Source organism: Lissotriton helveticus, chromosome 1_1 (assembly GCF_964261635.1).
Source record: "Lissotriton helveticus chromosome 1_1, aLisHel1.1, whole genome shotgun sequence".
Classification (NCBI taxonomy): domain Eukaryota; kingdom Metazoa; phylum Chordata; class Amphibia; order Caudata; family Salamandridae; genus Lissotriton; species Lissotriton helveticus.
Window position 1 is genome coordinate 1160751283 of NC_136057.1, and position 22101 is coordinate 1160773383.

Below are 22101 nucleotides of genomic sequence, written 5' to 3' on the forward strand. Positions count from 1 at the left end.
GATTTAACAATCAAACAACTTCACACGTGCCAGTACCAATACTAATTCAGCATCTCACACCAAGTTTATACAGACCGCTTAATATGACCATATATTTTATTTTTTATCAGTTATTACATTTTTTTTTTTCAAGCTTGCCGGATTGTATTATTCATCCATTAAAACATCGATTTATCACCAAACATTACACAACATAGAGACACAACAACATTATTACATTTGATAACATTCTTTAAAACAAAACAAAACATTAGACCATACATTAATATGTAAACCTAATGCAGAGATCTTAGTAGCTCGGGTTCTGTGATTTCTAAGGATAATCTATTGTTTTCTTGTACAAAACACAGCCCTTTAAGCTCATGTTTCAACACCCTGCTTGTATATTCCTTTAATAAAGGTAAGACAAAAAAGTGTACCAGTTCGGCTCCATATACACCATTTCAATTATAACTTTTGTTAATTCACATTATGAGCCTTCATGGTAAATGCTTCTAACAAACACTTATTTGGAATAACAGCAGTCGATGCATTTCAAACCCTATTCTGTTTCTTACGGTGTTCTCCTCAGGACTCAGAACACACAATGAGCTTGTTATATCCAAGCTTAGTATCTTCTGTCGAATAGCCGGTGCGGAGAATTACAGCCCTGTTCGTCGTTCCTTCAAATAAAAGTGGATTGATACATGTTACTAGGAAGTGGTGATTAGTCATCATGGTTGGAAAGGATTTTCCCATTACAATGTTCCAGGAAAATCATAAACCTGGGGCTACTCCCAAAACTTTAAAGAATAATTAAGTGGGAGAGACTAAGCTTCACCTACCCTGCATCACAGTAAGAAACCAACGCCTCACCTCCCCTGTGGTCATGAGTCAACAAAGCATCACCTCCCTGATGCCATGCACCGTCTTTATTTTCATTATTTGCCAAAGTACTGTTCTTTGGGGTCCGTGTGACTCTGGGCCGACGCTGCGCACTTCATTGGCGACGTACTTTGGGATTTTCATCTGTCACGACATTGTAATAGCCCCAGGTGGAGCTATTGGTTGCTACGAACCTTATTTTTGTGACTAACCTATTTTTGATCATATCTTGAACTATGCATGGTGGATTTCTGTAGTTTTGGACTTGTTTTGTAAAGATAAAGATTTCCTTTTTTTCCTAAACTGCTGTGGTGTCCAATTGTAGTGTTTTTCACTGTATTACTGTATATGTGCACAAATGCTTTACACATTGCCTCCGAGAAAAGCCTGTCCGCTCATGCCAAGCTACCAAGGAGGTGAGCAGGGGTTGTCTAAGGGCGTAACTTTCTTACCCTGACTAGAAGCAAGGGTCCCTACTTGGAAAAAGGTGCAAACCATTGCCAACTAGAGACCCCCATTTCTAATACTGATCACTAATCCCCTGGCAGGGGGCTTACCTGGCTCCCGCTGTTCCTTGGGCTCTGCTGTTCTCCCTCCCGCCGCCGCAGCCAGACATCTTGCGGCCGCCGTGCGGAGGGAGACTACACCCCCCAGCCTGCACTGCTTCCAGTCGGAAGCCGACGCCGTTGTTCCTGCGCCCGGAGGCGCTTGAAATTACCGGAAGCCCCGGTGGAGCGGGTGTTTCACTAATCCCCTGACTGTTGTCCCTGGCAGGGGGCTTACCTGGCTCCCGCTGTTCGTTGGGCTCTGATGTTCTCCCTCCCGCCGCCGCAGCCAGACATCTTGCGGCAGCCGTGCGGAGGGAGACTACACTCCCCAGCCTGCACTGCTTCCAGCCGGAAGCCGCCGCCGTTGTTCCCGCGCCTGGAAGCGCTTGAAATTACCGGAAGCCCGCGGGACGCGCGCGGGCGGCGCCGGGTGAATCCTGGGCAAAGGGCGGGCCTTCTTAGGCCCTCAGAGGTCATCAGTGGTTGGGCGGGCCACCACCCTTAGTCATTTAATTAGGTGAGGTCGAACTACTAACCCCCATAATGGTGAAACGAAATATCTACAATGCGGCACAAGTACCTGAGGGATCCTTAGTTCTCCCACCCTCTCTGGAAAGCATGTTGGAAAACGCCTTCAACATGGTAACAAACGAAATTGCGCACACCGAGAGTAGAATGTCAATGGGTCTCGCGAGTACACACCCTGAGACAACTTTAGCAAACCCCAACAATGTGCTCACGCTCTCACCTGTGGTTACAGTTACGAAACTACCTCTACCTTCTAACCCTCTGGAACTGTCGCCAGGGGGCAGTAGTTCCACCACCACTATTGACTCTTTACCAGACCCAGGTGTACAAACTGTAATTGTCCCCCTGACCCGAGTAACAAGTCTGGAGGTGAGAAAAGAAAAAAAGGCGCCTCCAAACCAACGGTTAACAAGAGGAAGCAACCTCCTTGTAACAAGAGCCAGCCAACCCCACAACAGAGTATGTGGACCAAAGGGAACAAAGAACCATCGGGGGGTGGCGCTGACACAAACGAGTCTATACTACATGACGACGTGGTTCTTGTTGCATCCCCAACAATCCCCGCAAATGATGGCCACACCTATGCCTGCACACAGAGTCATTACTCGATAGCATTAACCAACCAAAGACTAATGGATAATCTCATCGAGATTATTGTAGACACTATTTTTAAACAAATGGAAAGTCAAATGATCAAGCAATTTAATACTATTTTTAAAAGACTGGATAAGTTGGAAAATCTTGTAAAAAAAGAAGACGCTAAAAGGAAGGGGGTGATCAGTCTTGATCTAATGAGGGGAGAACGTTTATTGAAAGATCTAGAGTCTGCCTGTAAGGTCAACATGGGTGGAGGGCCCAACACTCCCAGTAGTAGCATACCAACATCTACTGCTGCACCTAGGAATAACACTGTAGGGAAAACCCCAACTACCACGAAACCACAGCACACCTCGGTTATGGCAGCCGGGCCCACCAGTGCCACAAGTACGGTTAGTGGTATGTCAAAGGGTGTCCGCACCCCAGCTATCCCTAAACCAGCGGCATCAATTAACACTGCCCCCGACAAGGGGTTTGCTGTGACAACTAGGCCCATAAAATCCCAGGGACCTGCCTTGCACTTACCACCAGATGCATGCCCTTATGTCTTAATCCTAGCAGGTGCACCACCGCTCAAGGAGAATCGTGGGTCCAGTTAAATAACAAATCTATCGATTGGCTGTGCAAACATAAAGGGGTAGGCCATTACATCTCCAACGAAATCCTGTCAGCACGCCGAGTAAGTTGGGTTGGTCCCTTATTTAAGAATCTTAACGGCGATTGCATTGTGATTAATTTTCGTCACCCTGGTACAGCCAAACACATTCTTAGCAACAACAACATCTACCCTGGCCCAACAACTGTTATAACTACATTTTCATTGGGCTATTTTTATTGGCCCCCCCAGAGACCATTTAATCAAGCCCCACCACCATATCCACTGTTTAATAGATTTAGTGCTCTATCTGAGTTGAGCACTTTTGAATGACCACTACCATCTATCCCCCTTGATACAACACCCCACGACCAGCCGCACATAATTGACTCCGTAGCAGTATCGCCAATTTGCCTTAACGCAATGGTGCCTAATGATTCAGGAGTATTTGTATTACCAATTACACATTCAGCATCTTCCCAGGGCACCAATACCCCTACACCTACCGACGATATGACCATTCTGAGCTGGAATATTGCTGGTCTTAACGCAAAAACACAAATTAAGGAGTGGACAGAGTGGGTTATTAATTTCGATGTCCAGATGTTCCAGGAGACCTGGTGCACCAGCCCCCTGCTTCAAGAAGGGTATAGCTGTTATAACCAGATTGTACCCATCCCGGCCGTCCTAGTGGGGGACTATCTACTTGGGTCAAGATCATTGCAGGAGTTAAAATTGAAACATTACCTGTTCATGATAAGAGTTTTCAGGCGATGAAATACACTAGTAGGATAAAGCTATGCCTAATCAATTTTTATAATAATGACTTCACAACTCATCCCAACGATAATTTTACAAGATTATTTGATTTTATCGATGAAATTTTTGATGGACACAAACATGGCAACTTTGACGGCATTTGTATAGGGGGTGATTTCAATGCTCACATCTACCCAAGAACCCCTAGCTGTAAAAGAGGAGAAGAACTGCTTGATCACTTAGCCTCACGCGATCTAATTAATGCTATGGAGAAGGCAAATACTACTGGGACTGATGAACCCCTGGCCACTTATGTAGGGCGAGGGAGTTCCACCACAATAGACTATGTATTCATATCCTCTTTTTTAGGAGACCTCCTATCAAAGGCTAAAGTTGTCAATGTTCCCTATAGCGACCATTATCCGATTTTAATTAGCCTTAAATCTATCAAAAAACAGGTGAACAAAAGAGAAATTTAGCGGCATCCACAGACAAACTTAGGGTGGTCTGGAGGGGGGTAGATAATAAGGGAGTTTTAACTCGTACCATTCCAAAGCACCCCCAACTAGTGTCAGTCTGTCTATCCACCGACAGTCCCGAACATGTTATTGTCGAAGCCTTTACGGGCCTATGTAAGGCCATAAAAAAGGAGATCTCTAAACCAGCCTTAGCCACCAATCAAATACAACCAAGGTGGTTTTACTCCTTATGCTCTAAAGCTAACCTGGAACTAAGGGCTGCCCTCACAGCGGACCCACGCGATCAGTCTGCTGTGAGGAGATTAAGGGCTAGCTATAAGCGTACTCTTAAAATAAGATCAGAGGAGTTACTAAGAGACCACTGGGACTCTCTCGTGCGTTTTGCGTCATTGAGGGACGTCACTGGGTTCTGGAGCGAAGTAAAGAGTTTAAGATCATTGGGAACAAACATCACTCCCATAAATTGTAATATACCAGGGGATGTGTGGGTGGATCATTTCTCGAAAATCTATGAGGCCCCACTTAACCCCATGGGCATTGCCCCTCCGTTAACTATACTGAACATCCCTTTAATGGAGGTGGAAAATGCCATCTCAGAAAGTGCAGGGAACAAAGCCCCTGGGCCCGATGGTCTATCTATTGACCAAATTAAATCGGAACCAGACTTTTGGGCCCCGTTACTGTGTAACATCTTCAATCATTATCCCACACTTCACCCCCAGTAACTTGGTTAAATAGTACCATTGTGCCTATCTTTAAAAAAGGCAACAGATCGGACCCTGCCTGTTATCGTCCAATATCTTTAATAGACAACACCTTGAAGATCTTAGGTAGGGTCCTCTTTAATAGGATCAGAGTTTGGGCAGAAGACAACTCCATCCTACACCCATGCCAGTTAGGCTTCAGAAGCCACGTGGGTACTGTGGAGCAATGCCTAAATTTAAATGTATTAATGGCAAAGTACACTATTGCAAAAAAATCCCCCTTGTATTTAGGTTTCATGGATTTAAGTTCTGCTTTTGATTTTGTTAATCGTTTTCGGTCCGTTTTGTTGAATTATGGTTTAGATGAATCTTTGGTTTATTTCTTGGCCCACCTTCACAGTGATCTGAGAGCCCGTGTTCGTTTGAATAATGCCGGTGAAGTCTCCAGTGATATTTTTATTGGCAGGGGGGTCAGACAGGGCTGCGTTCTGGCCCCCTTGCTTTTTATTTTGTACATAAATGAAGTTTTGTAACAAGTGATGTCCCGCAAGTAAATGGTAGACCACTTCCCGCCCTCCTTTACGCGGATGACGCGGTCCTTATGGGCCGCACACCCAATGCACTGCGAATTTTAATTTCAGGGTTTGTTACGTATATGGCAGACCTCGGCCTTTGCACAAATTTGAACAAATCATTCATAATGTGTTGCGGCCCAAAAAAACATAAGATTAATCAAATTTTGACAGGGAATAATGTTTTAAAAAGTACAAGCACTTTCCCATATCTAGGCCTGTTGTTCGCTGATTCTGGCTCATGGCAACCTCATGTTGCCCTGGGAAGAAATAAATTGGGCAAAGCTATAAACTCTGTAACCTCTCTTCGCCAACTCCTACATGCTGAGGTTATTATATCATTGTTACAAATTTATAGGACCCAATGCTTACCCACAGGAACCTATGGTGCCGAGGTGTGGGGTTACACGAATTCCACTAACATACAGACGGTGGAGAATAGGTTCTTTAGGAAGATTTTGGGGGGGTTATTTCTGCCCCAACTTTCGTGTGCCACCGAGAATTGGGCCTCAAGCATACAGAGGATTTTATAAGATCTACACCCGCCCTGTTTTGGTTGAAAATATGGACGAATCCAGCTGCATCACTGACCCGTGACATCATTATGGACTGTCTAAAAAGCGAGCGGGCCAGTCACATACCATGGCTTGAGGACGTGGAAATAAGTCTAGTAAGTGTGGAGCAGGGGCATTTATTTACATCCCCCCATACAATAGACTGCACACACAAGAACTTAGTAAAAAAGGCTCTGAACAAACTTTATAATAATGAGAGGGAAAAGAAAGAGCTTGTAAAACCGGCCATTATAAGGTACATAACCCTCTTGGTGCCAAGTGACAGGCCTCATGACTTGCCCCAAGGCTACCTGTGTAGAAAGATGAGTAAATGGAACAGGAGCCTGCTGTTTCGGTTCAGGGATGGGAGCATTAAAAACCTATTATGCTTCCCATTAGGCTTTAACAGAAACTTAGAAAATCTAAACTGCCCCTGTAACCTTGGCGGGAAACAAAGCCTTTCACATTTTATGCTTTTTTGTGGCTTCTATGTAAAATATACTAAACATTTTTTAATCCCATATTTTCGTAAGACTGCCCAGACGGATTTTAACTTAGCCCTCGGAGACTTACTGACGTTATGCTCTGATGAAGTAATTTTTAGAGTCAGTTGCTTTCTCAAAGCTGCTGTCCGCTCAAGAGTGTCATTGAACATGGCTTGAAAAGTTTTGCACTGCCTTTTTGCTGAGTTTGCACATTGCTCATTTTGCACAAGTAGTTGTCTCTGTGCACATATTAGAGCCATTAATTCTGCATTGTTTTTAACTGCTGTGTACCTTATTGTGTGCCTTACAATTTTCTGATATTATCATCTATGCAGTCATTTGCACTTTTTGTAATATATATCATGATCAATTATGTCATTTTTATCAGTTTTTTTAAAAGATTGTGGCATCACGTGTTTTGGATGACTGTTGTGATTTTTTGTACTTTTATGGATATTATCCAAATCCGAATAAAGATCTTTGACTTGACTTGACTGAATACTGATCACATGAACTTTAAAATCAAGAAAAAGGAAATTAGAAAAGTTAACACATTTGAACTGTAGTATCTGTAAACTGGCAACGCACCGAATTTCAACAATTATTAAATAAACAGACACATAAAAAAGTTTTTTTATTTTGCTTAAAAGGTTTGTTTGAATGCGCATATTAGCTTTTTAAGGGCTTCTGTTTCCCGGATCCAAATTTTATTTCCCTCATGATTTGTAGTACATTATCCGATTGTTTTGATTAATAAAATAAAAATACAGAGCATAAAACCAAACGTGACGAAGCACTAGAGGTCTCTTTATCCTTTAACGAGTTAGAATGTTATTTTAAATCTCTACACCTTTATATTTTATTACGCTGTTAGTGAGCTCGTTTTTTTATCTGTGCTTTCCTGAAGACAGAACTGATGTAGTCAGCGGTTGGTAGGTGGTAATTAAATTAATTTATCTACTAATGGAACATGTTATGATTGTGCTTCTGGCTGTGAGGTCGAGTACACGTTTATGGGATTATTCTGCTTGCATTTCGCTTCTTTTAGAACATGTGTGGACTTTGCTATATTTTTCTATCTTAATAAAAAAGCACATTTGAATATAAGTGTTATCCTGAATAACTTTACATTGGTGCCAAGCAATATTCCACCAATATTTGCATTAGATTACGAGTGCAAAAACGGCATGTGGACTAACTGGTTGGTGCAAAAACAAGGGGGCATATTATCAAGGACCGGTGTTAAAATTATCGCTGTTTTATTGGCAGGAAACTGCTGATAAAACGGCGATAATGGGCTTGCTAATACACCCTTGTTAATTCACATAGAAGCCCATGTTAACATCAGAACATGGGCTTCTATGGGAATTAACAAGGGCGTATTATCAAGCCCATTATCGCCGTTTTATCAGCAGTTTCCTGCCAATAAAACAGCGATAATTTTAACACCGGTCCTTGATAATATGCCCCCTTGTTTTTGCACCAACCAGTTAGTCCACATGCCGTTAGTCCCATTATCGCCGTTTTATCGGCAGTTTCCTGCCGGTAAAACTGCGATAATTTTAACACCTGTCCTTGATATTATACCCCAAGATTTTCACCAACCAACTTGTACACAGCACGATTTTGCATCAGCCATTTGGCGTTTTTGTCTTTTTCTCTAGGGGTAGGCAACATTTTATTCACCCCAATCCACCTGGAGAAGTGTGATCTTCCCTGAATTTTACCGACGCAGGCATAGGTTTAACTTTGCGGCACACAGAAGCGGGATGCCCTGTCCAATATGGGTGTGACATTGGCTGCAGGAACAGTGATCACATGTTGTCACTTGAATGGCACCCATCAGATGTGTCATCTCCTTTACCCTCTTCTAGGACTTTTGCCCTACCGTATTCAATGCACTGCTCATGCTCACCACTTTCTCTTTAGGATATTTGACCCCCTTATAGGATGCTACTTCAATTCATTCTTTCTATAATATGATTTCTATCTACTTAGACATTGGATCACATTCTACATATTTCGTTTCATGGGAACACTATTAATTCTTTTGATTAGCTTTAAATTGGTTGTTTGGGCTTTTATATAACATTTTTTATTTATTTATTTATTTATTAAAGTTTTGTATAGCGCTAGCTGGACCCGAGGGTATCAGAGGGCTTCACAACACGTACAAATAGGCATCAGAAAGACAGTGAGGACGGAGAACAGGGCAGGGAGCACATGGGTGAAGTAAAAGTCTTTACAATAACAACAAGAGCGCAAAACAGGGCAGAATCTAAAGCAAGTCATCCGGCTCTGGGAACGCAGAGAAAATGGACTTTCAAAGTCAAACTTGGAGTTCTTAATACTATCCAGAGCGCTCAAGGAAGAGGGCTTTGAGTAACATCTTGAATTTCGGGAAGGAGGCAGTCATTCTGATATGTGGGGGGATGGCGTTCCATATCTTGGGAGCATTACCCGCAAAGGATTAGCTGGATGTTTTGTGTTTCTGGGATTTCAGAGGAATGAGTAGGAGCGTGTTGGAGCTTCTGAGGTTCCTTGACTGACCGGCCTTTTTGAGCTTGTTGGCCAGATATTCTGGTTTGCCTGTATGCAGGGCTTTGTAAGTGAGGCAGGCTGTGCGGAAGCTGGCTCGTTGGTCAATAGGGAGCCACTTCAGATCCTTAAGAGCCGGGGAGATGTGATCGTATTTCTTAGTTCCCGTGACCATTCTTGCTGCGGCGTTAAGGGTAGAGGTCAGAGGACCCAGGTGTGATTTGGCTGTTCCAGTGAGCGTAGCGATGCCATAGTCAATTCTGGAGAGTACCAGAGCCTGGGTGGCCTGTTTCAGGTCTTTCGTGGGGAGGAAGGTTTTCAGTTTTTAGAGGAGTTTCAGGTTCAGGAAAGCACTTTTGGCAGTTTTTGAGATGAGTTCTTTCATTTTTTTAATTTTTTTTTGTAAATATGTTTTTATTGCAGGAATCAAATATAATCACATCATTGGCACCTGGTACGAAAATAAATCAGTATTGGTATTATTGATCCGAACGCTATACACGGCCATTCAGCCCACAACCCGGGGGTCGGGCGGCGTGTGCCAATTTTTTTGCAGTGGTCATGTCCACACTTTCGCCATGTAACATAGGTGGTAAAAGGACGTTTTGTCTGCTTTCTTAAACACCCCCAACAAGTTCCCCACCCTCCCTTCGGTCAATCCCCCGCCCCAGAGGAGTGAAGTGTCATTCAGCACAATGTATGACCCCAACGGTTGGTGGAAACGACTGACATTCTTCTTCCTCTAACCCCCACCCTCCACCCCTCCCGTTATCGGTAGGTCGTCTCGTGGTCGATTAGCATGAAACGTAAGCTGTAATTCCCCAGCCTGGGTACAATCCAGGAACAGTCTGTCAGTGGGGACCAGGCTGTTCCTCATCTGCACTGTCTGAGTCAGTATGTGTAGTATGGTCGCGCAGAGCCTGCACTATCGTCTCCCAAGCCTGCGCCGCCTCTAGGGCCCGCTCATCTTGTCGCCGCCTCGCCTGCTGGAATCTTAATGTGCTCTCACTCCCCGCCCACTTGAGAAGCTCACTGCGCCATTTAGTGCCCGTTGGACCAACCCGCGCCTTCCAATGTCTAGTTAGTTCCCGTTTGGCCAGAAGTAATCCTAAATCTATAAATTTACTGGTGATTTTATTTTTAGAGGTGTGTGGAAACCAATGCAGGATCCCCACACCCGCATCCATCTGCAACGATCTTCCCGTCACTGCAGTCAGCGTTTCATCTACCATCAACCAGTAGGATGTCAGCACAGGGCAGGACCACAGCATGTGGAGAAGGTCCGCTCCGTCCGTTCCACATCTAGGACAGGCTGCCGTCTCCAGGTCGAAATATTTCTGTAGTTTCTCCGGGGTGAGGTAAGCTCTATGTAAGATATAGAAGTGGACCAATTGGAATCGGGCGCTCCGCGTACCCTTCCAGGTCCGCTGCAGTAGCTGGGACCACGTGGACTCAGGGATCTCCTTCCCTATATCAACCTCCCATCGGGCCTTGAGGACCGCCAAGGGGGTCAACCTCTCATCCACCATCCTGGAGTACAAACAGGACACCCCTTTAACGGTCCCTGCGGACATCATGACATATTGGCACGCCATCGACAGCTGTGGTTCCTCGTGTCCAGTTCTCCAGTGTGCCTGGAGTGCTCTAGTGATCGCCGCATGAAGTAAAAAGTCGCCTCGGGGGACGTCATAACGGTCCAGAAGCGCCTGAAAAGGCAGCAATGCTCCATCTTCGTAAAGGTCGCCTACAATCTGCACACCCATTTCCTCCCAAACACCCAGTCGAGACCAGTCTCAGCCATGGGGCAACGCAGTAAGCATCCCCAGGGGGATTTCTGGGGCATAAGGACGCGGTCTGCCCGGACTGCGGTGCAGTCGGTTCCAGCATAACCGTATGGTGCGCTCCTCTTGCGTGAGGTCCTTCAACTCTAGCTTCTGTTGCAGCGCAATATACAATAGGACGTGCCTGTGTATTCCACTGCCTCTTGTTTCCTCCGGACCGCGAAATTCACGCGCCACCTCCTGAGTGTAACATTGCAGCTGGGCAGCCAAATAGTACGCCTCGAAATCAGGCACTGCCAACCCTCCCTCTGCTCTCGGCCTCATCAAGGTCTTAAGCGTCACTCTGCGGCGGCCCGAGCCCCATAGGAATGCCACTATTGTGGAATCCAGGCCCCGAAAGATGGATCTGGGGATCCATACTGGCAGTGTCCTAAAGTAGTACAACAGTCGGGGTAGCGCCACCATCTTCAACAGTGCTATACGTCCCGCCACTGAGAGAGGCAGGGTGGACCAGAAGGACATGCTACCCTTGAGCGCCCGGATGCCCCTGGAGATGTTACCCTCCAATACGTCCACAGGGCGATGGTAAACCTGCACCCCCAGGTATCTAAAACAAGCCGGCTCCCATCTGATCTCCCTGTGTATGTCCGGCTGAGGGCTATCTCTGCAGACCGGAAACAAGCAGGTCTTAGTCCAATTCACCCGGAGCCCCGAAATCTCCCCAAAAGTCGTGAGCACTGAATCTGCCCCAGTCAGGGCTGCTCCAGCGTCCTCGAGAAAAAGCAGCAGGTCGTCAGCATATAGGGAGATATACTGGTGGCCCATCGGAGATTGCAACCCCCTGTAGTGGGCTCCCGTACGTATCGAGATAGCCAGCGGCTCCACCGGAAGGGCAAATAGCAGTGGGGATAATGAACAGCCCTGTCTTGTTCCCCCTTCCACCGGATATTGTTGGGATATCAGTGGGCCCGATTTCACCCTAGCCACCGCAGAGGCGTACAACACTGTGGTCCATTTCAGGAATCCCTCCCCTAGACCGAATCGCTCAAGGACTCCATGGAGATAAATCCACTCTAGGCTGTCGAAGGCTTTCTCCAGGTCCACTGAGAGGATCATAGGATCGGAAGCATCTGTATGATCTCCCTCCAACAATCTAAAGAGTCGACGGATGTTTATCGCGGTGTTGCGCTTGGGGATAAAGCCCGCCTGGTCAGAATGAATTAGTGACCCCATGTGTCCCAGCAGTCGGGCGGCCAGTATGCTGCTCAAAATCTTATAATCGACCGTGAGCATTGAGAGCGGCCTGTAAGATGCAGGTTCCGATCCCTCCCGGTCCGGTTTAAGGTGAGGTATCACCAGGGCCTCTCGCATCGAACCCGGTAGGTGTCCTATAGATTTTGCCTCATTATAGACCCGCAGGAGTTTGTGGGCTAGAATATCTATGTATGTGGAATAAAACTCCACAGGTAGGCCGTCAAGGCCCGGCGTTTTATTACGTGCCATGTTCTTAATCGCGCATCTTATCTCAACCAGTTCCACATCACGTCCTAGATCTTTCGCCTGTTCCGAATCCAGGGTGGGAATCGGCAGATCCTTCAGGAAGGAGTCTGTCGGGGAAGTGTCCGGCGGTAGCCGACTGCAATACAACTTCCTGTAATAACTCCAGAAGCATTTAAGGATCTCAGGTTGAGTGTAAACTTCCTCATTCCCATCAGTCCTCATCGCCACAATGGGCGAGGTACGTCTCGTGGGGTTAGCAAGCCAAGCCAGTAGTGCACTCGACTTGTCACCCTCCGCCAGCGATCTAGTCAAGTACATCTTGTGGTCATAACTGCGCAATCGTTCAACCTCTACAGCCACTGCCTCTTTTGCCGCCAGGATCTGCTGTTGGAGTTCTGGACGGCCAGGACGGGCGATCTCCAAGTCTCGGAGGTCTCGGTCAGCTCTGGCCAAGTCTTCCAGAAGCACGCGGCGAACTCCAACTTTTTGCGTTATGCAATAGCCTCTAACCATTACCTTGAAGGCGTCCCATTCCGTAGCCCTCTCTGTAGTCGTGCCCTCGTTTATCTCGAAATATCCCGAGATCTTGTCCTCTAGGTCCCCGCGAAACACCTGGTCTTCCAGCAGCTCGGGCCTCAATTTCCAGGTGGGCACACAAGGGGCGCACCGAAGCCAGCACAGGGTGATCAACAATGGATTGTGGTCGGAAATTGTTCTCGCCAGATATTCCGACCGCATAGCCGACGAAGCTATCTCGACCGATCCCAATAAACCGTCCAGTCGCACATGCAATTCGTGCATGCCAGAAAAGTGGGAGTAATCTCGAGTGTGTGGGTGGTGCGCTCGCCAAATGTCCGACAGTCCCCACTGCGCCTGCCAGTTTAACCTACCTGTAGCAACCCGATTCGCCGGGGAGTCCGGGAGGGGTGGATGAGATCAATCTAAGTCCACGTCGAGCACCGCGTTGAAGTCACCCCCTAACAGGATGGGTCCCGAGAGGTACCGGGCCAAAGAGCCCGACAACACATTTAGAAAGGCGAGCTCGTCCGTGTTTGGCGCGTAAATGCAGCAAATATTCAACTCCCTTCCCCCTAATTTCCCTGCCAACGCGACGTACCTCCCCTCTGGATCTACAGTGTGGCTATCAACCTGCAGAGGTACCCCCGCCTTTATCCATATGAGCGCGCCTCTTGCGTAAGCTGAATAGGTAGTGCAGTATACCTGCCCACGCCATCTACGCTGCAGCGCAAGTCCCTCAGTTTTGTTGAGATGTGTCTCCTGTAGCAGCGCGATCTGTACTCCCCTACGCACTAGGTAAGCGTGGACCTTGTGTCGTCTGGTCATAGTGTGCAGACCCCTCACATTCCAGGTGATACATTTCAGATTCGACAAGTCAGCCATAGTCCCATGTCTCGTCCACCCGCCATACTGAACACATTACAGCTATGAAGAAGTACCCATTGAAACCCACACCGATGACGAGTCCCCCCCTTAACAACAGTAAATCAACTTGTAAACATGAACCCCCTTCCATCCCCCCCAGAACAGGTACCAAATAGTGCCATCTAGTCCCCATCCAAACTAATCTCTCCAAAACCTCCCTCCCTACTAACCTATCGGTGGTCACCGTAGGTGTGCCTTAAGGGCAATGTGGGGGCCTAGCGTCGACGCGGGGTCCCGCTGCTAGCCGCATTGCGGCCGAGCTCGATAGCATCAGGGCTCATAACAAGAATTCCCGCTACCCCTCTCACCGTCAGCGAGTAATCAGGTCTCCCCCATAAGTCCCATCAGCCACATGTGCCCACTCCCCCCCCCAGCAACCCAATCAGAACCGGCTCATCCTAAGGCATCATTGTTCGTCTAGCAGACCTTCTGCCGTCTCAGGGGTGACCTCTGGGAACTTCACACTGTCCGATTCAGATCCCTCGGTGTCCGAGCGGCCTCCGCTCTCTCCGGGCTCCGAAAGCCCAGCTCCATGGTCGTCCTGAGGGCCAGAAATAGTAGAGACCATCTCCAGCGCTCCCCGCCGCTCCGCCGCAGTCTCCATAGTGGAGGGGCGAGCAGTCCTGCCCCTTCGGTGCCTGAACCTCTTGGGTTTCCTCTGTATCATGTCCTCCATCGTGGGATGAGAGGAAGTTCCGAAGCCATCCTTGCCCGCCCTGTATAATTCAAGCCAACTACACACCTCGTCCGGGGTCTCAAAGAACTTAGTGGAGTCGTCCACAATGATGCGGAGTCATGCCGGGAATAGTAGGGAGTACTGGATGCCCTCGGCGCGCAGTTCTCGCTTGACGGCCAGGAAGGATGAGCGACGCCTCTGCGTCTCGTAGGTATAGTCCGGGAAAATGTTCACTCGGCTGTTGTCCACCTGATAAGGACCCTTCTGTCTGGCAGCCTGCAATAGGAGGTCTCTGTCGCGAAAATGGAGCAGCCGTGCCACCACTGGGAGTGGCGGGCGGCCTTGTTGTGGCGGCCTGGCCGGCACCCTGTGCGCCCGTTCCAGTGTGTAGAAGGGGGACAACCCCTCCTGCGCCACAGCCGTCCGTAGCCAGTTTTCAAGGAACGTCACCATGTCCCCCCCTTCAATTTTTTCCGGAAGGCCAACTATCCGAATGTTATTTCTCCTGTTGCGCCCTTCCGCATCCTCCGCCCGCTTCTCCAGCGCCTCTATACTGGACAGAGCGTCTTTCATTGTTGCGTCCAAAGCTTTTTGCGCTGGTTCCAGGTGTCGCACCGACCCCTCGACCTCCTTCACTCTGTCGGAGAGCTTGCCATGATCCGCTCGGAGTAGGCCCAAGCCCGGTGCCACCCGAGCAATGTCTTCCCGAAGGGCCGATCTGGTCTCCGTGATGGCCAGTAGGATTTTATCGAGTTGTTCCTGGATAAGGGGGCTCCCTGGCCCCTCCGCGTGAAGGCGCTCCTCATTGTCCGGAGGCTCTGCGTCAGACGCGGCCTGAGTGCCTCCCTTGGGCCCTCTTGGTTTCCCCATGATGGGCAGGGTTCACTGCACAGCCTCAACAGGAGCGGCGGCGGTCGAGCCGGGGCCACCCTCGGTGCGTCGCGGCCTTCAGAATCAACGCCACTCAGTTATCCGTTTCCCCGTGTCTCCCCGGCACCCTCCAAGACCAGCAGGGCTCCAAGTGTCGACCAGGTCGGCCGTCCGAGTGCGGGCCAGTTCGGGGCCAAGATGGCGGACAGAGGGTCCTCACACCCAGAAACCCCTGTGCAAAGGTGTGTTTCCAGGTTCCGCAGTAATGGCAGCACTGCCCCAGCTGAGCGTGGCGAAAGTTTCGCGGGCAGCGGGACCCCACCTCGCCTTGCGTCCGTCCTCCGCCACCCGGCTCACCCGAGAGTCCCCACAGCCATATGACGATGAAGCCAGCCCGCAGATCTCAGAAATGTTGGAGCGGCTGGCCCCTCTTCCAGGCACCCCTCCGCAGTGGCCGCGTCGTCCGCCCCCCCCTCCTCCAGCAAGTTTCTTCATGCAGTGGAGAGTCTTAGTGCAGGGTACTCCGTCGCCACCCCTGGTTCTCCCCTGGGCACTCTTCACTCCCTCAACACAGCGCCGGTCCCCTCAGTACAATCACGGTGGGGGGGGCCACATCCTCCGTGCAGCACGCTCACCTCCAGTCCTGGCGACAGGGTCCCCGCCGCGGCCTCCGCCTCACTGTCCGCTCGGCCGCGAGCAGGCTCCCTCGCCCCTCCCCCACTCCGGTCCGATCAGCGTCTCCGGGTCACCGGCTGTCGGCGGCCCCCTCGGGGGTCAGCAGGGGACAGGCCGCCGGGAGCCGCCCCAGCAGGGGATGAATCGCCTGGTTCTCCGGGGGCCTCGGGTCATCCGCCTCTCCTGGGACTCAGTCCGTCTCAGCTCCGGGGCCGTAGAGGAGGAGCAGGCGCCATCTTGGGTTTTTCCTCGGGACCTCGCTGCTCTTCTCTTCTCCGCGGCTTCCTCAGTCGCGAGGGCCCCTCCGGTCTCGACTCGCGGGAGGGGGAACCCAGGGCACCGGGCGATCAATGTCGGGGTGCAGGTGTCCTCAGGACCCCTATTCAAACAGGATTAATGTGAGCTCGGCCGCGGAGCCGAGACGCTAGGCGACCTCCGCCATCGGCGATCAAGCCACGCCCCTTGAGATGTGTTCTTTCATGTCCAGTTTAGGGTCAAGGGTGATCCCTAGGGATTTTAGGGAGTTTGTAGGAGCAAGAGGAACATTCAGGGCGTTTAAGGCTTGGAGCCATTCTAGTATTTGGGGGTTTTCATCTTTGTTCAAGATGAGGAGCACTTCAATTTTTTCTTCATTGAGTTTGAGGTTGTTGGATGAGAGCCAATGTTGAACTTCCGTGAGTGTGCAGTTCAGTCTGTGGATGTCTGCGATCAAAGTGGTTTCCAGGTAGAGTTGTGTGTCATCCGCGTAGAGGTGGAAGGGGATGTTGGACTTCCTTAGAATTGAAGTGAGGGGCTCCATGTAGATGTTGAAAAGTTGAGGCGAGAGTACTGACCCTTGAGGCACTCCTCTACTGATGGGGAGGGTGTCCGATTCGCAGCTTTTAATTTTGATTCTTTGAGTGCGGTTGTTGAGAAAGGAGGAGAACCATTTTAGAACGGTCTTTTCCAGACCCACTCTCTCCTGGAGAACATTGAGTAGCAGGGCATGATCCACTGTGTCAAATGCAGCAGAAAGGTCTAAGAGGATGAGAAGGCTACATTGGTTGGAGTCGAGCGACATGTGTAGATCGTCAAGGACATTTAGGATTGCGGTTTCTGTACTGCAGCCTTTTCTGAACCCTGATTGGTGTGGGTCGAGAAGATTTGTGATTTCTAGGTGATGGGATAGCTGAGACAGCACACATCTTTCCAGAATTTTCGATAAGAGTGGAAGGTTCGAAACTGGTCTGAAGTTGTTCATGTCCTTGTGGTCCTGGCCGGGTTTTTTTTAGGAGTGGCGTGACTTGACCTATTTTAAGGCAGTCAGAGATGGAGCCCTCGCTCAAAGAGCTGTTGATGATCTTGGCCAAAATTGGGGCTAGAGTGAGCTTCAGGTCTTTGGTCACTCTCGGGGGAAGCTGATCAAGGGAGTGGGATGAGGGTTTGGCTGTGGCTATGAGATTGCTTATCACTTCAACCTGGATAGGCTGGAAGGAGGACCAGCGAATGGCTGCGGTTGATGGCCTGATGTGGGTAGTTGCAGAGGGGATGGAGGAGGACATAGCGCAGAATGATCGATCAATTTTGGCAATTTTTTTGTTGAAAAAGCTGGCAAAGTCGTCACATTGGGAATTGGACGCCACCCTGTTGTCTATCACAGGAATGGAGGTTTGGTTCCTGATGATGTTGTAGAGTTCTTTTGGGCGGTTTTTAGCATTGTCTAGAGCAGAGCAGAAGAAGGACGACTTTTTGTTCTTGATATGGTTATAGTAGATTTTGCGAGCTGCCTTGAGTTGGTCCCGGTTGAGGGAGGTGGGGTTGGTCCTCCAGGATCTTTCCATGGATCTTAGGTGTCTTCTTTCTTCATTGATGTCAGTGGAGAACCAAGACCTGGAGGGGATGCTTCTTGGTTTTTTTAGTTTCCGAGGTGCCAGCCGATCTAGGACGAGCTCCAGGTTGGAGTGGTAAAGCGAGGTGAGTTCCGTGGTTGAGAGGAGTTCCGTCGAGTTCGGGAGGAGTGAGCTAAGTCCCTCTTCTAGCTTGTCAGGAGGGATTCTCGATAAGTTTCTGACCCACTTGGGGGAGGTTTGAGTAGGTGGGAGGGAAAGAACCAAATGATTGATATGAAAGAGAATGGCGTGATGGTCGGACCAGTCCCCCGGGATGATGTGGTCGATCGAGATTGTCTTTTTATCCGCGATGATTGCATCAAGGATTGCTCCTCTATGGTGGGTTTCCTCTGTGCAGTGCTGGGTCAAATCGTAGTCTTGTAGAAGGGTGGTGAGAGATTGGATGAGCGGGTTTTTAGTTACATTCCATCTTAGGTTGAGGTCGCCAAGAATTATTCTGAAGTCGTTATTAAGAGCGGTTTGCGTGATCAGATCCGTCAGCTGAGCGCCAAATTCGAAGGAGTTGCCCGGAGGATGGTAAAGGAGAAGGCATTGAAGTGGACAGTGGTGAGGCGAATTGAGGTTGACCGAAAGGCATTCAAAGGAGTTATATATGACGGAGGGAGATTCAGTGATGGAGAGGTCATTTTTGTGGATAATAGCTATTCCGCCCCCTTTGTGTACGGGCCTGTCTTTGTGGATAATTGAGAAACCGTGCGGCACTAGCGTGTCCATGATGGGGAGGGATAGAGTGTTAAGCCATGTTTCAGTGATGAAGGCTACATCCAGGTCATGGGAGAGAATGGTTTCGGCTATTTACGTTGCATGTTTGACGGCGGAACGGCAGTTGATGAGCATACAGTTGATCGGGGGGTCAGCATTTGATTTTGGGTTGCCAGAAGTAGCTCTGGGTAAGGAGGAGAGATAGGATGGTGGTCTGGCTGCTTTTCGGCGGGGCGGGTCTCTCCCCACTCCAGTCATGACTTGAATCGAGGAGAAGGGTGAATGGTATAGTGGTTGAGCTTGGGCTGGCTGAGTAGGAGCGGATTCGTAGGAGGCGACGAGGGAGCTCACTTCTTGGGGCGAAAGGGAGGGAACAATTCTTCAACTTGTGACTCAGTCCTGGGTTTGGTGGGAGGAGGTCGGGAGCCTGGGGTGGCATGGGTCCGAAGGGAGGCAGAGAGTCATTCCTAATGGGAGGCGGCTGGAGGTGGGGTGGTACGACGTGATAGGATAGCAGGAGTTTCTCTAGAGAGGATAGGGTTTCCTTCAGGCCAAAAATCAGAGTGGCGATCTGGGCTTCAAGAAGGTCCAGGCGTTGCGTTAGTTTGAGTGCTGGGGAGGGGGGGGGGGGTGAAGCTGGGCCTAGAGAGGGAGGGGCAATGGGGCAAGACTTTGATGGGGGAGAGAGTAGGGGTTGGGAGGACCGGTTCCGAGTTAGAGTTCGATTGTGAGAGGACTAGAGAGGGAGAGAGGCTTAGGGGCAAGTTATTATTCGGGAGGATAGTCGGGGTGGGAGGATCTGAATCGTGTTTTGAGTTCGGGTGGGCGAGGGATAAGGAGGGAAGAAGGTTGCGTTCCCTTTGGAGGTGGTGGTTGTCTTCACTAAGGAGGACGGTGTGAGCTAGAGGGGTGTGGGTTCGCGCAGGGGGCTGTGACTCAGGGTTGATAGGTAGTCTGGGATCTCTGTGGGTAGGAGACTGAGAGCCTGGAGTGCTTTGGGAGACGTGGGCTGGAGGGAAGGGAGTCGGATGGGTAGGTGGGGGTGGCCGAGTTCTGGGAGTTTGGGTGAAGGGGGGGCCTGGGGATGAGGGGTAGAGGGGGGTGGGGCTTGGGGGGGCGAATGACTGGAGACGTGATTAAGCGTGGGGGGAAGGGATGGTTGAGGTGAAGGAAGCATGCTCTGCGGGTTAGGGGTTTGACGGGAGTCATTAGGGGTGGGGGTGCGCGGCTGTTGAGGGTAGTGAGTCGTAGCCATTTTAAGAGCGGGGAAGAGGGAGTCGAAGAACTCTAGGTTTTCGTCTTTCGCCTGAATTAGAATGGTGCCATTCACAAAGATGGTGATGGAGATGTCTCCGGTCAGGGACTGTTGGTTCAGGGGGGAGATAGTTAGTTTCCGGTTGTGTTCTGTGAAGGTGGTTTTGGAGACAGGGAGGAGTGAGTTAAAGGTGGTGACCCATACGTCTGGCCTGGTGGTGTGGAAAATGAAGTCCGTTTTTCTCAGCCCTCTCGCTGAGCAGTGGTAGGTGTCCACAATTAGTGTTCGGTGTGTTGCCTGATCAAATTTTGTTTGAAGCGTTTTTTAGCTTTGAAGGAGAGACTGCATGGGAAAGTAATGGCGTAGGTGTTCCGTCCAAGCGGAGACAAGTGGTTACGTGACGGGTAGGGATGCCTGTCTAAACGAATGGATGGAGGCATCGTAATAGAACTAGGGGGGAGTGCGGCCGTTAGGTGACTGAGGTGACCGGCCTTGACAGAGGTGGGAGGGCTTTGTTGTAAGCTCGGAAGAGAAGAGTTCAGCCTGCGGCCGCCATTGCACCTTCCTTGGGAAGACTGTTGAAATTGGTCAGAGAGGTTTGTTTAACGAGATTGTGAGATGACTGTGGTGGCGGCCATAAAGTGGCCAGGCAGCCCTAGGCAGGGTCAGAGAGAACTGGAGTTTGCGTGAGGGGCAGAGTATGGTGCCCCTGAAGATTGGCATTTGTCTCCTCTGGTCGTGGCGTCGGGTTAGCGCCGCGGGGTCCCAAATGAAGTTATTAAAGTTGGGAATCTCCTTATTCGCCTAGTACATGATTATGAGATGTCCGAGGTGGCGGCCATATTGGGGCCAGGCAGCCCTAGGCAGGGGCTGAAAGAACTGGAGCTTACGTGGGGTGCAGGGAATGGTGCCCCTAAGGGTCGGCGTTTGTCTCTTCTGGTTGTGGCATCAGGCTAGCGCAGCGGGGTCCCAAATGGAGTAGTTAAAGTTAAAGATAGAAGACTCCTTGTTCACCTTTACAAATTTATTTAAGAGATGTCCGAGGTGGCGGCCATGTTGGGGCCAGGCAGCACTAGGCAGGAACATTTTCAGTTCTGACAAAGACCATATCCAGTCAAACGTTCACATGTTTGAGTCTAAGATTTATTTTTTTAATAATCACTGTATTATCCGTGCTTTAAGTTGGCGGATATCGCCAGGTAATGAGTCCCTGCATTACTTCATTTTGTGAGGGAAAGTACCAACACTTATCAGCAGTGGTGCAGCATTTTAAATGAAGAGTACCAGCACTTCTCAGCAGCCCCCATGTCATCTGGGATAAGGTACCAGCACTTTTATTTTACCGTGTCAAGCACTGTGAATAATTACTGTGTCTTTCTGTTATTTTTACATAATGTTTTTGGAATCATAAATATTTGGCAGACTTCACCTTTGACACTGATGACTGTACCATCCCCTCTGTTTCCATTTGTTGTGCAACCTTGATAATATAATATATACATGAGAATGATCTGAAATACACTGACATGATCAATATTCTCCTAGGCTTTTCTTGATTTTTTTTTTTGGTTCAGGAGTATATAGCTATTTTATTGAGCAGTGACACTGGATTGATGCTGTGCATGGAATCTTATCTTCATTATACAAAACTATGGTAACTCAACAAACCAGGCCTGAGGTGGCGTTGATCTTTTCATTTACTGGGACATATGACAGCAAGAAGGGGGTAAAAACGCAGGACAAAATACAAGCATTTATTGGCAAAAGCCAAGTCTTGCTAAAGCTTTGAGCCTGTCACTATTGAAATTGATTTTAAAATAGCATCGCATTAGCAATGTCCATTATGGGGGCCGACTATTCTGGAAGTGCATTTTCTGTATTTGACATGTGTCCGCACAGAGGTCGGCACCATTACAAAAATACCTCAATGGTGTGCTGGCTCAGAGGAAATACCAAGAGGAGAAGGAGTGGAGGGTTGAAGGTTGTGGGACTCAACTAGGGAACATACCATATGAATGCAACTATAACATTTATATAATGCTATTGACTTACATTAGAGCTGACATCCTTGGCATGATATTCCCCCA